Raw genomic sequence first — 13,859 nt, 5'->3', positions numbered from 1 at the left:
AGGGCGCTTTTTCCCCTTTTTATCTGCTACCATAATTAATTTTGAAAATCTTGGATTTTAAGGTACAAGATGTTACAAAATATTAATACTAACAAGGAGAAAAGGATATGGTGCTAGCTATTTCCTCTTTCACGTAACGGGTAAAGAGGAGAAAAGGATATGGTGCTAGCTATTTCCTCTCACTTAACGGGTAAAGAGGCAGTGCTAGGACCATCAAGGACAGAACGGTAAATATGCACATTATTGAGGGCAAATTCGTAATTATGTCTGGTAGATATTTACATTTCCTCTTTCTCCAAATCATTCCAGAAACACTACATATTTCTAACCAGAACAACAATCTTCAGTTGTCCTTCTCAAGAATACGTAGGAACGACTATTTTCACCATTATCGGTGGCAACACAATAACAATCGGAAACAATAGTACTAGTGAACAGATCCATTTCTGACAAAGTTACGGAAGGTTTTCATGCGCCGACGTCTCCGCCATTTGGATGATTCAATGTTGCAGCTTTTCCATTATTGATTCAATGAATGAAGTAAGTAGTCTAATTCGTTGGTTATGGTCTGATAGTTGGTATTACTAATGCACTAAATCTAGGTCTAGAAGTGTAGAATTTCAAAAAAATTGTTATGCGCGAATGTAGTTGTGATATTGAGGTATATAAGAATGAACAAATAGATTATTGAATCTACTTCTGCAGCCACCTGCAGCCACATCATTGTTTTATCTAATGTGTGCTTTCAAGATGAACATCTACTGTGTTATTTTTCAATTGCCCTGCCATATCTTTTCATTTCTCCACACATTCTTCTGGAACTCTATTCTTTGTTCATCGTTCTTTTTTATGTTTCCTATCACTGTATTCAGGTTATTTTTGTTGTGCTATTTCTGTGCTTCGCTTTGTTTGTTGCTTTGAATTTTTATTCTTTTTTCTATTTTTGTTTCTTTATCTGTTATTTTAATTTTGTAACTTTCGTCCTACTTTTACCCTAAAACGTAAAAAGTCAATTTTGATTTATAGTATCTCAAACAAATGAACCTTTCAGTTGTGTTAATTCAAAATGTCCATAACTATCGGAATTAGAAATTTCAAATTTTTCTCCGCAAGAATTATTTTTTATCTTCCATGTTCACTATGTGTTCGATACTTTGTTCAAAAGGAAATATCTGCTCGAGTTCAAGTAATGGGTTTGGCTTAATCGAATTAAAGCTTTGCTTCAGAATGATGATTAAGTTAAAATTTAAAGGTTGAGCGCTAACTCAATTTGTAATCTTTCTATTTTTCACACGCAAAATAAGTTCAAATTCCATTCATAGAGTATAGCATAATTTTACTTATCAGAATACCATGAAGCAAAATGCTTTTTTAATAAAGGCAATTTTTGCTTATTTCTTTATCCTGTGAGCTATTTAAGCATGTATGAGGATGTCACTGTTGTGTAGGTTTATCCAAATCAGATCGACATAATGGCCTGTGCAGAATTTTGTGAACTTTGGACATAAAGGTGTTGTATATCTAGTTGTGGATTGCGTTGTTCAAGCCTCTGAATTTGTGTTATATGCTTTGAAGAAAAGACCAAGAAGGTAAGCTTATCACTTAGTGAAAATAGTATAGACGTTGATGTTTCTTCGTTGGAGATTTTGCTAATTGTGGTTGATGAGTGATGCCCTTTACCAGAAGAATCACTCTTTGTAGTAAATGGATAATTATCAGTGGTGATACCTGGTAAGCCTCTTACACCCTCTTTTTCTTTATTTTTGGTAGTATGTCATCAAGCGCCCTACAACTGTACCGAAGTAAATATTTTAAAGGCATCACATTTGGTTAGGAATTGATTGGATCTTATATATGTATGGATTGGTGAGATACTCAAATAAAGATGTGTTGTCCACTTCATTTGTTTTTTTCTTAATTTTCTTCTATATCATGCGATCTTTGATGTGGTCGAATGTGAAACTAATGAAAGCAAATAGTGTCGTACATTTTTAATATGATGATGTATTGATAAAGGCGCTTCTCATTTTTGGGACACGATGGGTTCTTGGCTTAAAATAAATATGAAACAAAGAATTCTGTTTTTGGGTTCTTTTTTCTTCTTTTTGGTGTTTTTTGGTTCACAATTTAAAGACCTCTCTTATCTTTGTTTCCCTCATTTCTTAAAGCGAGCATAACAGGAAAACAAGACAAATAATTTGACATGAGAAAATTAAAATCTCCATTAGACTAGGATTTCCACAACAAATATTTTGTATATAGATAGTCATCCTATAGGTACCAATTTTGAAAACAGTGACCATTTAGATGGAATAGACTTTAATGGTAGACGCATCATATTGTCTCTTAATAATACTACTGTAACTTGTTAATAATATTGCCTCAGACAAGACACGTCTAACCAAATGAACAACTTTTTGGTTGGTTTTGAATTATTATCTATTAGGCAAGAAGTTATTTCTTTTCTGAAGCATTATCAATTCCCTTTTACCTATAAATGGTGTGGGTTTGGGCTATTGAGGTTTTCCTAATGTGACTTGTATATAGGAAAGTAGATTCTCTCTGTGGAAGTTGTTGCATTGTAGTATCAAGTCTATTGCCTTGCAATAAGAAAATGAATTATTTCTTATTATAGGTTTGTAAGTTGCTATAGTGCAACATATAGTTCATTGTGTTGTTTTGTTAAGTTCAGCAAATTTACAAGTTTAATATACTCCATACATTTTCTTTTGACTACTTAAATACTTGAGCTTCAATGAAAAAAAATCTTTAAAGATGATTGCATGATGAAGATACAAAGGAAATATTTAGAAGGATCATGCGGAGAACATAATCTACTCATTCTAAGTTTTTGAATTAAAAGAGACTGATGAAATTCCTATCATACACATTATTTGGAACATCTAAAAGATTTATGCTTATTGCGACTCTGGTGACATTATTGTGTTTTTCTAGGTTGACGCTAGAATTGCTTTTCCTTTTTATTTGAGTTTTTTCTGCTTTTGGAAGTAACAAGAATCTGACACATACAAATATATTCTAGAATATTCATGTACATAATGTATACCAGACTGTTACTTTTAGCGGTTGAATTCTCATCAATATTACTAATTCAAATGATTTTTAAATTCCTGCACCAAATTATAGCTCAGGATCTGGATCACTTGAAGTTGAATCCTCACAACATAGTTACCTGTTGCCACTTCTGTCATGTTGAAACAATTGTGTTTACTGTCACAGGCAGAAAGAAAAAGGAAGCTTGGTTTCCACCAGAAGATCTCGCTTCCCCCAAACCTTCTACTACACCTGTTGTGGACGAAAAGAAGGTGTTTACTTATTCAAAAACTCTGTTTATATGTCCAATTCAGACATATATTGTCCAACTCAAACATTTTGTATGTATTTTTGTTAAAGCTCGTTTTTGCCTTTCAGACCAGCTACAAAGGTAGAGTGAATGAGAGAGTGCCTGCGAACTCTTAAATAGACCCACAAGGTAATCATTCAGTTGTTTTTAGGATACACAGAGTACTTTCTTGCAGGTTTGAACTTTGGAACAGAGAGGTTCCAGGTGCACCAGCTTATCTTTATTTTTAAAAACAAAGTTAAGCTAACTTGCTCGTCCACCCTTGGTTTCCGAACTCAGAAGAGTTCAACAAGACAAAATATAATGAGATTTAAATACAAGGATAGAATGGATACATCTTTTTCTTTCTTTCTTTAGTGTATTGCATTAGGAAGCTAGAGAAAATATAATGAGTTTCAAATACAAGGATAGAATGGATACTTCTTTTTTCTTTCTTTCTTTCATGTATCGCATTAGGAAGCTAGACAAAATATAATGAGTTTTAAATACAAGTATAGAATGGATACTTCTTTTTTCTTTCTTTCCTTAGTGTATCGCATTGAGAAGCTTTTTCTTTTGAAAAGTAATCAACAAATACTCCCAAGGAACTTAGTAACCTATGAGTGACATTTTACATTCCTTTGGTGGGTTTTTGATATGAATGAGATGTCATTCTAACTTTATTTTCCTCTTGCGATCCAGGATGATGATGCCAAAGTCAAGACTGCTCTCAACACGCTGCTAACTTATGCAAAGAATGTCGCTACAAATCCCAATGAGGAAAAATTTCGCAAGATTAGACTTAGTAATGCTGCTTTTCAGGTTAGATGTCATCAAGAAATAGTTGTGCCTTGATTTTGTTCTTTATTTACACTTCTGAAATGACTCCTTCACTCCTTGAAATTCAAACCTCATTTAATCCTTGCTTTTATAACCTTGTTAATTGGTTTTCTTTATTCAGTTTCTGAAAAATAGGAAGTGGGTGAGGTTTATGTACTTGATTCTTTGCTTAGTGATTAGTTTTGTATGCCAAACTACTGGATAATTTAGGACTCTCTTCGATAGTTCTTTCATTGTTTAGTTTCTGGTTGGCAGTGGGTAGCTTTCATTGTGCAGTGACAAGTTTCATAAATATTTTGAAAATTAAGAACTAGCATTGGCATTTGCTAGAGCCTATTATGGGGATGGGGTAATACTGACTTTATTTAAGTTTATTCGCTGCCCATTCATGAAGTCTTATGGTAGTGCCTCTGTATCTATAGTCGTAACATGATTAGAGAACTCAAAAAGAAATCACAAGGCTCTTTAAATCTTACTTCACTTGCTTAAGGAAATATGACAGTTTATTTGTGTTAAGTTGATCTAAGTTCACTAAAATGCTTTTAATGAAGATCAGAATTGCATCAGATCGTCTGTTTCTTCATAAAACCAGAAGAAAGTTTCTCTTAACAGAGAAACCTACAAAACTGATAAATTGTCCAGGAAGAAAGGTTCTTAGTGAGATTTAACAACCAGTATTGAAGAACTTAAACACCAAAACCATAGTTCAATGTTATATGAGTAACATGATAAATGATCCTGATAGTGTGTTGTGCACAATGAAAGTTTCTCAGAATGTGTGATTTGAGAATTCTTGGTATCTATCCGAATGGTGGCATTCTACTTTTAACATTCCTGGCATTTGTAGGAAATCTCTGCCTCTACAGCAACTTTCTTCAGTATGTGAGTCAATTTGAGCAATTGCAGGGAGTTCGGCCTCCCATAGTTGACTAGCCTAATATTGACGTGTTATTTTGATTGTATTCCAGCAAAATTATGTCTGCCATTGTATCTCTTTTTTCTTTCATGTATGTGATGAAATGGAAAGAATTTTTCACTGAGAATGACTATACGGAGCCACCTTACTTTGATGGCTGATATGTTTGCTACCCATCCTTTGAGATTGCTCGACACTATCTAGCATGGAGATACGTTGATTGTGAATACTTTTTATTTTAGTCATTTTTTTAAAAAATTTAGTCAAATCAATAAGACTTATAATGACTTATCATTCCAGGTGTCAAACTAAAGAAAATGAATGCATGAATCTGATATCACAATGCAATACTTTGACTTTGTAGGTCACATAAACAATCAGTATAATACTTGCTTCTGGATGTTTTTTAAGTCTGGAAAGAGCATAACTGAAGCTCAAAGCTACCTAAAGGTGATGAATCTTTTTCCCTTCTTTGGTATTACAAGATCTTTGTTCTAGATGTAGTAGTTCACAGATATTAGTCCTGCATAAATATGATGGAAAACTTTTTGTCACTTCATCGCAAAGATAATAAAAACATTTCTACATCTTGCAGCTTTTGAGAAGAGCACAAAGTTTCATTGAATAATCTATAATACTTGACTCCACAATTGTACAACAAGGGTGGATTTGGAATTTCACAATTGAGAAGAGAAGCCACCTTGACCTACTCTTAGAAACAATAATTTGGAGGTTAGACCTGGTGAGAACATTGCAATATGTGCGTAGGTGGGCTTATGAAACTCAACTCTTCATTCTTGGAGAGGTTCCAAGTATCAAAGGAGCTGTAAGTTCTATTCGTTACTACTTGTTTTTTTTTGCCAAGTGTCGAAGGAACTGTAAGTTCTATTCGTTACTTGTTGTTTTTTTTTTGCTAAGTAAAAAATGCCAAGAAGGTTCTCAAAGTTTTTATTGCAGGTACATTCATAATTTACTTTATCTCTATTAATGTAAATAGCCAACATTCACTATCATATGTAAATGTGAGCAGACTTAGTCGAAATAGAGATGACTGATTTTGATATCATTCTCAGTATGGATTGTCTTCATTCCTACTATGCCACAGTCGACTGTAGAAATAGAATAGTTCAGTTTCGGTTCCCGAATGAACCCGTTCTAGAGTGGAATGGTAGTGTATCCTCTTTCGGTGGTCAGCTTGTTTCCTACCTTCGGGCAAGGAAATTGATATCTAAGGGGTCTGTTTATCATCTAGTTCATGTTAGAGATTCCAGTTCCAAGGCTCCCAATCTCGAATCAATCCCAGTAGTGAATGAATATTCAGATGTCTTTCCCAAAGATTTTCCAGGAATTCCTCCCGAAAGGGAAATAGACTTCGATATTAACTTTCTTTCAAACACTCACCCTATCTCTATTCTGCCATACAGAATGGCACCAGCAGAACTCAAGGAACTGAAAGATCAATTGAAGCATCTCTTAGATAAGGGATTCATCAGACCCAGCATTTGCCCGTGGGGCGCACCAGTCTTATTCGTGCGCAAGAAAGATGATTCGCTCAGAATGTGTATAGATTACCGTCAACTCAATAAATTCATGGTCAAGAACAAGTATCTCCTTCCCAGAATCGATGAGTTTGACCAACTTTAGGGTGCCAGTTATTTCTCTAAGATAGACCTCAGATCCGGCTATCATCAGCTCAGAGTTAGAGAATGTGACATCCCAAAGATAACTTTTCATACGCGGTATGGTCACTTTAAATTTTTAGTTATATCATTTGGTATTACCAATGCCCCAGCCGCTTTCATGGACATGATGAAGCGTGTATTCAAATAGTACTTGGACATGTTCGTCATAGTTTTCGTAGATGATATTCTAGTCTATTCCCGCATTGAGCGTGATCATGCAGACCATCTTAGAATAGTACTTTAGACTCTTAGAAATCATCAGTTATTTGTCAAATTTAGTAAGTGCGAATTCTAGCCAAGATCAGTAGCATTCCTTGGCCATATTTTTTTCGGTAATAACATTAGAGCAGATCCTCAAAAGACCAAAGCGGTAAGGAACTGGCCTCGCCCTGTCTCTCCATTAGATACCAGGAGTTTCTTGGGTTTGGTTGGCTATTACAGATGGTTTGTTGAAGGATTTTCATCCATTGCATCCCCTATATCCAGATTGACTTAGAAGAAAGTTGAGTTTCAGTGTTCAAATCCATGCGAGAAGAGTTTTCAAGAATTAAAGACTCGACTCACCTCAGATCCAGTTCTAGCATTAGCAGACGATTCAGACAATTTCGTAGTATATTGTGATGCATCTAAAGTGGGTTTAGGTTGTGTCCTCATACAGCATGATAAGGTCATAGCCTACGCCTCCAGGCAGCTTAAACCCCATGCAAAGAATTATCCTACTTATGTTCTTGAATTAGCAGCCGTAGTATTTGCCTTGAAGATTTGGAAGCATTATTTATACGTTGTTCATGTAGATGTCTTCACAGGTCATAAGAGCCTTCAGTATGTCTTTTCTCAAAAAGATCTCAATCTTCATCCGAGAAGGTGGTTAGAGCTCTTGAAAGATTATGACATGAGTGTCCTCTATCATCTGGGCAAGGCCAATGTAGTGGCTGACACTCTCAGTAGACTCTCTATGGGTAGTGTTTCTGATGTGGAGGATAGTAAGAAGTTATCTTAAGAAGTACCCCAGCTTGCTAGACTAGGCATTCACTTAGTCGATTCTTCAGAGGGTGGTGTATGTGTTCAGAGTAGTTCAGAATCATCTCTAGTTTTCGAGGTGAAAGAAAAGTAAGATAAGGATCCTAGCCTTGTCAAGCTAAAAGAGTTAGTACAGAGTCAGAAAATAGAGGTTTTTTCCCGATGAGAAGATGGTGTTCTTCGTTGTCAGGGTCGTCTCTGTGTTCCAAACAGACATAGATGACTTAAGGCAGCGAATTCTTGCTGAAGCGCATGGTGCGCATCACTCTATTCATCCAGGGGCCACTAAGATGTACCACAATTTGTGGGAAATCTATTGGTGGAGTGGGATGAAAAGAGATGTTGCAAAGTTTGTGGATAAGTGCTCTACATGTCAGCAAGTTAAGATAGAGCATCAGAAGCCTAGTGGTCCTATGTAAGAGTTTAGTATTCCTACCTTTCCTACCTGGAAGTGGGAAGTTGTGAACATGGACTTCGTGACGGGTTTGCCTCAAACTCGTCATTAGCATGATTCAGTTTGGGTCATTGTAGACAGGATGACAAAATTAACTCTTTTCCTTCTAGTTCATACCTCTTATTCAGCCGAGGATTACGCCAAACTCTAGATTAAAGAGTTGGTCAGATTACATGGTGTTCCGTTAACTATTTATCTCAGACAGAGGTACCTAGTTCACCTCTCATTTTTGGAAAGCATTCCAAAAGGGTCTTGGTACCCAAGTTCATCTCAGTACAGCTTTTCATCCTCAGACAAATGGTCAAGCAGAAAAGACCATTCAGACTTTGGAAGATATGCTAAGGGTGTGTGTAATTGATTTCAAGGGTAGTTGGGATGACCACTTGCCTTTGATTGAGTTTGAATAAGACTAGTTATCATTCCAGTATTCAGATGGCTCCATTCGAAGCTCTCTATGGTAGGAGATGTAGATCTCCAATTAGTTGGTTCGAAGTTAGTGAGGCCTCATTCATAGGTCTTGACTTAGTATTCGACGCCTTAGAGAAAGTTCAGTTAATTAGAGAAAAGACTCTGGGTTGCTCAGAGCCTCCTGACTTAGTATTCGACGCCTTAGAGAAAGTTCAGTTAATTAGAGAAAGACTCTGGGCTGCTCAGAGCCGACAGAAGTCTTATGAATATGTTCGTAGAAAGGATCTCGAGTTTGAGATTGGTGACTGTCTACCTCAAGATCTCTCCCATGAAGGGAGTAAAGAGATTCAGCAAGAAGAGAAAGCTCAATCCCCGAAATGTTGGTCCTTTCAAGATTCTCAGTCGATTCGGCAAGGTAGCTTATGAGCTCGAATTTCCTTTAGATCTAGCCTTAGTTCATCCAGTCTTCCATGTCTCTTTGCTCAAGAAGTGTATAGGTGACTCATCAGTCGTAGTCCCTATTCAGAGCATAGATATTCAGAACAACCTCTCTTATGAAGAGATTCTAATTGAAATCTTAGAATATCAGACTCGTAGATTAAGGAACAAAGAAGTCCCTCTAGTTAAAGTTCTTTGGAAAAATCAGTCCATCGAGGGAGCTACTTGGAAAACAAAAGTAAATATGCATACCAAGTATCCTCACCTTTTCCCCGCTGACTCAGATCAAGCTCAAGGTAACAGTTCTGCTTAAGCTTACTCAGTTTCATGATTAGTGTGCATCACTAACTTAGTATTCAGTCTCATGCTCATGTTCCCATGATAAGCTTGGTATCAAGTACCACCGTATATTCAGTCATGCATTCATGTATCAGATCAATTATATAGTTATGCATCAGACATGTATTCTCATTGTGAGAAAACTTAGTTCTTCAGAACTTTCAGTTATGCATTTATGAATTAGTTAGACATGCATCAGATATGCATGTTTAATATATTATGTTCATCTTGTCAGTCATGTCCGTCATGAGATTATGTTTTAGTTATTCATGTTCAGCTCATTGTTTCCCCTCTCAGTCAGTCTCATTCGAGGATGAATGTTCTCAAGGGTGAGATATTGTAATACCCGTGCTTTTTCTTAGCTCAAAAATCATCTCAAGGATGTTAGAACTTGCTTTGAAATAAGAGTTAGCCCAAATCCGACACCCGGGTGAATAGTTAGAGCCTTTTTAGTGAGGCAATGTTTGACCTGAGCCTTCAGCGCGTTGCAGAGATAGCTTAAATAGCAATTGTCAAATTCCAATATTGCCCCACAATACTGGCGTGTCGCGCCAAACTTCTAGGTTGGAGACAAGGTGGCAACGCGATAGCTCCGCACCACGCCAGCGTACAATTTCCCAATTGTCAATTTCCAGTGACATGGTGTGATAACGTCGCATCATGCCAAGGGCCCAATTCAAGAAATTTTACTGAAAATTAAGTTACGTTACGTGTCCAGGGTTAAAAGGTTCAATTTGTCCCCCCCTCCTATATAAGCTGACAAACACGGGATTTAGTCCTTATTCATCCAAAATATTGATGTTTTTCTCAAATACTCCCAAGAACTCAAGCTAGGGTTTTCATAAAAGGTCTAATTTCAAGAAGGTTTCACCATCAATCATCATGAAATCATGAACTAAGGTATGCATAGTGTTCGTTTATGGGCTCCTTTCGTCCATGAAGTCCAAGAATCCCTTTTCAACTACAAGTTATGGATTTTCTTCATGTGTTCATGCTTTGTATGTTCTCTTTCATGTGGATAAATGAGGAATTGATTTCTATTCCATGATTGTTGATAATTTCTATGTGGGTTTAATTACTATAGCCATAGATTCATGCAACCCTATGACTAAGCCCTTGAATGATGAAATTAGATTGAAGCATGATGTTTAATTATTGTATAATGTGCTTTACATGTACTATGCCTACAATATGTTTGATTAAATGCCTGGTGAAGGAAAATTGTCTAACTAGCATGATATCATGAAATCCCCATGTATGTACAAGCTTATACCTATTAGACGTTTGATGAAATGCTTCAATAAACGTATTATGGTGATTATCATGTATTCAAGAATATCAAGTCATATCAGTTTCCTTCCATCGAGTTCTGGGGGTACTTGTACCTGAAATATTAGTTGTGTTCCTAGATCCATGTCATGTTTTCATGATACTCCCAGTCAAGCTATGAACTCTTAGACTTCAGATAGTCTTATGACTCAGGAAAAATCTCCATGATCCCATGACTCAGTCAGTTGTCAGATATCAGTAGTATTTCGTCAGCCACGGAAATTCAGTAACTCAGTCCATGCTCAGTTCAGTTCAGTAAATCATGTCCATGTCCATGTCCAGTGTCCATTCAGATGGGAGAAGGAATTAGCACCGAGTAAATCCAAGGATGGGGACTCACCTGTTATACGAGGGTGTGATTCCTAAAAGCAATCCTTGCATTTCAGAACTATGTAGTCAGCATAGATTGAGACATCGTAGCCTGCTATATGAGGGTAGATGAGGTGGCTTAACCTGTTATGTGAGGGTTCCCACCGTTCTCTCTAGAGTTACCTGTTAAATGAGGGTTACTCACATGTTGTCCTTACCAGTGGTGCGGTATTGACACCCTTCCAATCAGGGCATAGATTGGACCCCAGCTCAGCTATTATAGCACCTTTGGGGCATGTCGGTTAGATACTACTTTCCACAGTTTCATGTTACAGAATCAGGACTGTTAGATACAGTCAATCAGTCTCAGTAATAGAACTTCGATAGTTTTTCTGATTTTAGGACTGTCAGATACAATCAACTCAGTTACAGTACGAAACTCAGATAGTTCCATCAGATTCAAGAGTATCAACTGCAGTCACACATGTTATCAATTATACTCAGATACAGTCATTCATGTTATTAATCATATACATTATCAGTATTCAGATTCAATAATCACGATAGCACGTTGTCAGTTATAGTTACGTAATTATGTATGCATTCTCACGTTCATGTTAGATAGTTAGCATTAGCATGCATGTGAACCCTTGCATTTAGCCTACCTCACATGTATACTCAGTACATATGTACTGACGCATTTGCGCCATGGTGCTTTCTTTTTATGTTACACCATAGGTTCAGAGACACGAGTTCCAGATCAATAGTAGATTTCAGTTTCAACAGTCAGAGTAAAAGTGAGTCCTTATCCTTCGAGGACATAATGATTTTCTATTATCTTATTGATTAGCTTATTAGTTAGAGTTAGTTGGGGACATGTCCCATCAACTCTTTATTCAGATTCTTCAGACAGTAGAGGCTTTCAGACTAGATACAGACTATCATACTCGGACTTCAGTATTTTTAGTTTTTTTTTTTTTGGTATTCTATTACCCCACACAGATGATAGTTATGTTCAGTATTGAACCTTATGGGCTTTCAGTACATGTTTTTGCATTATTAAGTTATGCAACATACAAGCACAAATATTAGTCATGGGTTAGCTTGTGGTCCTTCGAGATCATGAGCATCGTGTAGCGTTCCGGTTGAGCGAATCGGGTTGTTACATATATAGACATCTACATAATACAACAGATGACCAATCTTTTGCACAGACTGTCTATCTGTTGTAATAGATAGCCTATCTATTCTGACAGATAGTTTATTTGTTGTAATAGGTTGATATCTGTTGCATTATGCAGATATTTATATCTAAGTCTATCTGTTGTAACAAATAGACTATTTATTGTAATATAGTCTATCTGTTGCAACAAATTGGTCATCTATTGGAACAAATCAAAATAGTAGGAAGACCTGTTTGATAATTTTCAACAGTTGACCAACATGTTGCAACATATGTCTAAATTTGTTTGATAATTTTCAATAGATATGTTGTCTGTTGAAATAAACACATTATTTATTACAATATTTGAATCTGGTACTTTATGTTAATTAATAAGTTCAAATTTAAGGATAAAATGAAATTTATAGACAAAATTTCAACACATTATTTATTACAATATTTGAATCTGGTACTTTATGTTAATTAATAAGTTCAAATTTAAGGATAAAATGAAATTTATAGACAAAATAAAATAAATCGAAGCCTTCAAAAATTACATGAAATAGATCAAACAATACAAAAAATTGTTATGGGTACAAATTATCTACTCAACAAATAAATCAATAATTTAAGTTTTGATGCCAACAATTCATGAGGAGATGTTATTACTTTGACAGACTCAAGCTATAAGGATCTACACAATATGGACAAGTTGTTCTTCATCCGGTGCTATGGAATTCGACTTTGATTATCGTGGATCTTTAATGTCGCTTGCTTATGGTTTCTTAGCTTTTCCTTTTCTATATGTCTATAAAAAAGTAGCATATCTTTTACGGAGTAATCCGACATCAAGTCCATCATTTGATACTTGTAATCCATCGCTCAAATACTCGATGTAAGCGACAATAAAAAGCCTACAATCCCTGCATTTATAAAAATCAGATAATTCATATCTTGTAATTAATGTAAACGTTGTGAAATTTATGAAATGAAATTAAATCATAATACTTGAATGATACCTATAGGCTACCAATGGGTTGTTGAGAAATTCCTTGAACATATTCTTTAACAAATGAATTACCCATTTTATCTCAGTATGCTTCAATCGTCGATCAATCAGTATGAACCTTTTGGTCCAAAAAGTCACTTATATTAAGGTAAGTACGCAATATTTTGGCCAGCTTTTATATTTTAGACGATGAATCAGAACGTCTCCTTCCGACATTGAGGACTTGGATGTGCCTCTCTTTTAGAACAACGACATCCAATACCCAATGGAATTCATCACCACAATTGATTGAGATGTACACTTCGTCTATCAAATGCCAAGGTAAGTCAGCTAGAATTCTAAAATCTTTGATGATATTGATTAAGCATTTCTTATTTTGAAAAACTTTTGGGTGTTGTTGACAATACTCATCGTAGGCATTATTGATGTAAATTTTGTACAAATAATTGTCTGTCATGTATCTGTCTTGTTCTTGTGTTTGCAACTTGGCCTTCTTTCGGAGGTAGAAAAAAATAACATTGATGTGCTGCACATATTATCAAACATTTCAAATTATGTGACAATAAAATTAATACAGAGATACAATTAAATAATATATTAATAGTAAGAT

At 35.7% G+C, this 13,859-nt stretch overlaps 1 long non-coding RNA gene across 5 annotated transcripts; it reads left to right on the top strand.

Moving 5' to 3' along the window:
* Window positions 1-211: 211 nt before the first annotated feature.
* On the top strand, window positions 212-13,061 carry LOC107873176. Of its 5 annotated transcripts, none has more exons than XR_007057153.1 (8): window positions 212-540; window positions 1,449-1,589; window positions 1,684-3,326; window positions 3,433-3,493; window positions 4,046-4,165; window positions 5,464-5,549; window positions 5,695-5,925; window positions 11,817-12,192. It is a non-coding gene; the product is annotated as an uncharacterized LOC107873176 (long non-coding RNA). The 5 variants fall into 5 exon arrangements; XR_001675159.2 differs by having other exon boundaries at window positions 293-540; window positions 1,449-1,731; window positions 3,241-3,326; window positions 11,817-12,182; XR_001675157.2 differs by lacking the exon at window positions 11,817-12,192 and adding an exon at window positions 12,918-13,061 and having other exon boundaries at window positions 218-540; window positions 1,449-3,326.
* The last annotated feature ends 798 nt before the right edge of the window (window positions 13,062-13,859 follow it).

The sequence above is a fragment of the Capsicum annuum genome, chromosome 6, assembly GCF_002878395.1.
Source record: "Capsicum annuum cultivar UCD-10X-F1 chromosome 6, UCD10Xv1.1, whole genome shotgun sequence".
NCBI lineage: Eukaryota > Viridiplantae > Streptophyta > Magnoliopsida > Solanales > Solanaceae > Capsicum > Capsicum annuum.
The sequence above is the reverse complement of the archived record's forward strand: the minus strand, read 5'-3'. Positions and strand labels throughout refer to the sequence as shown.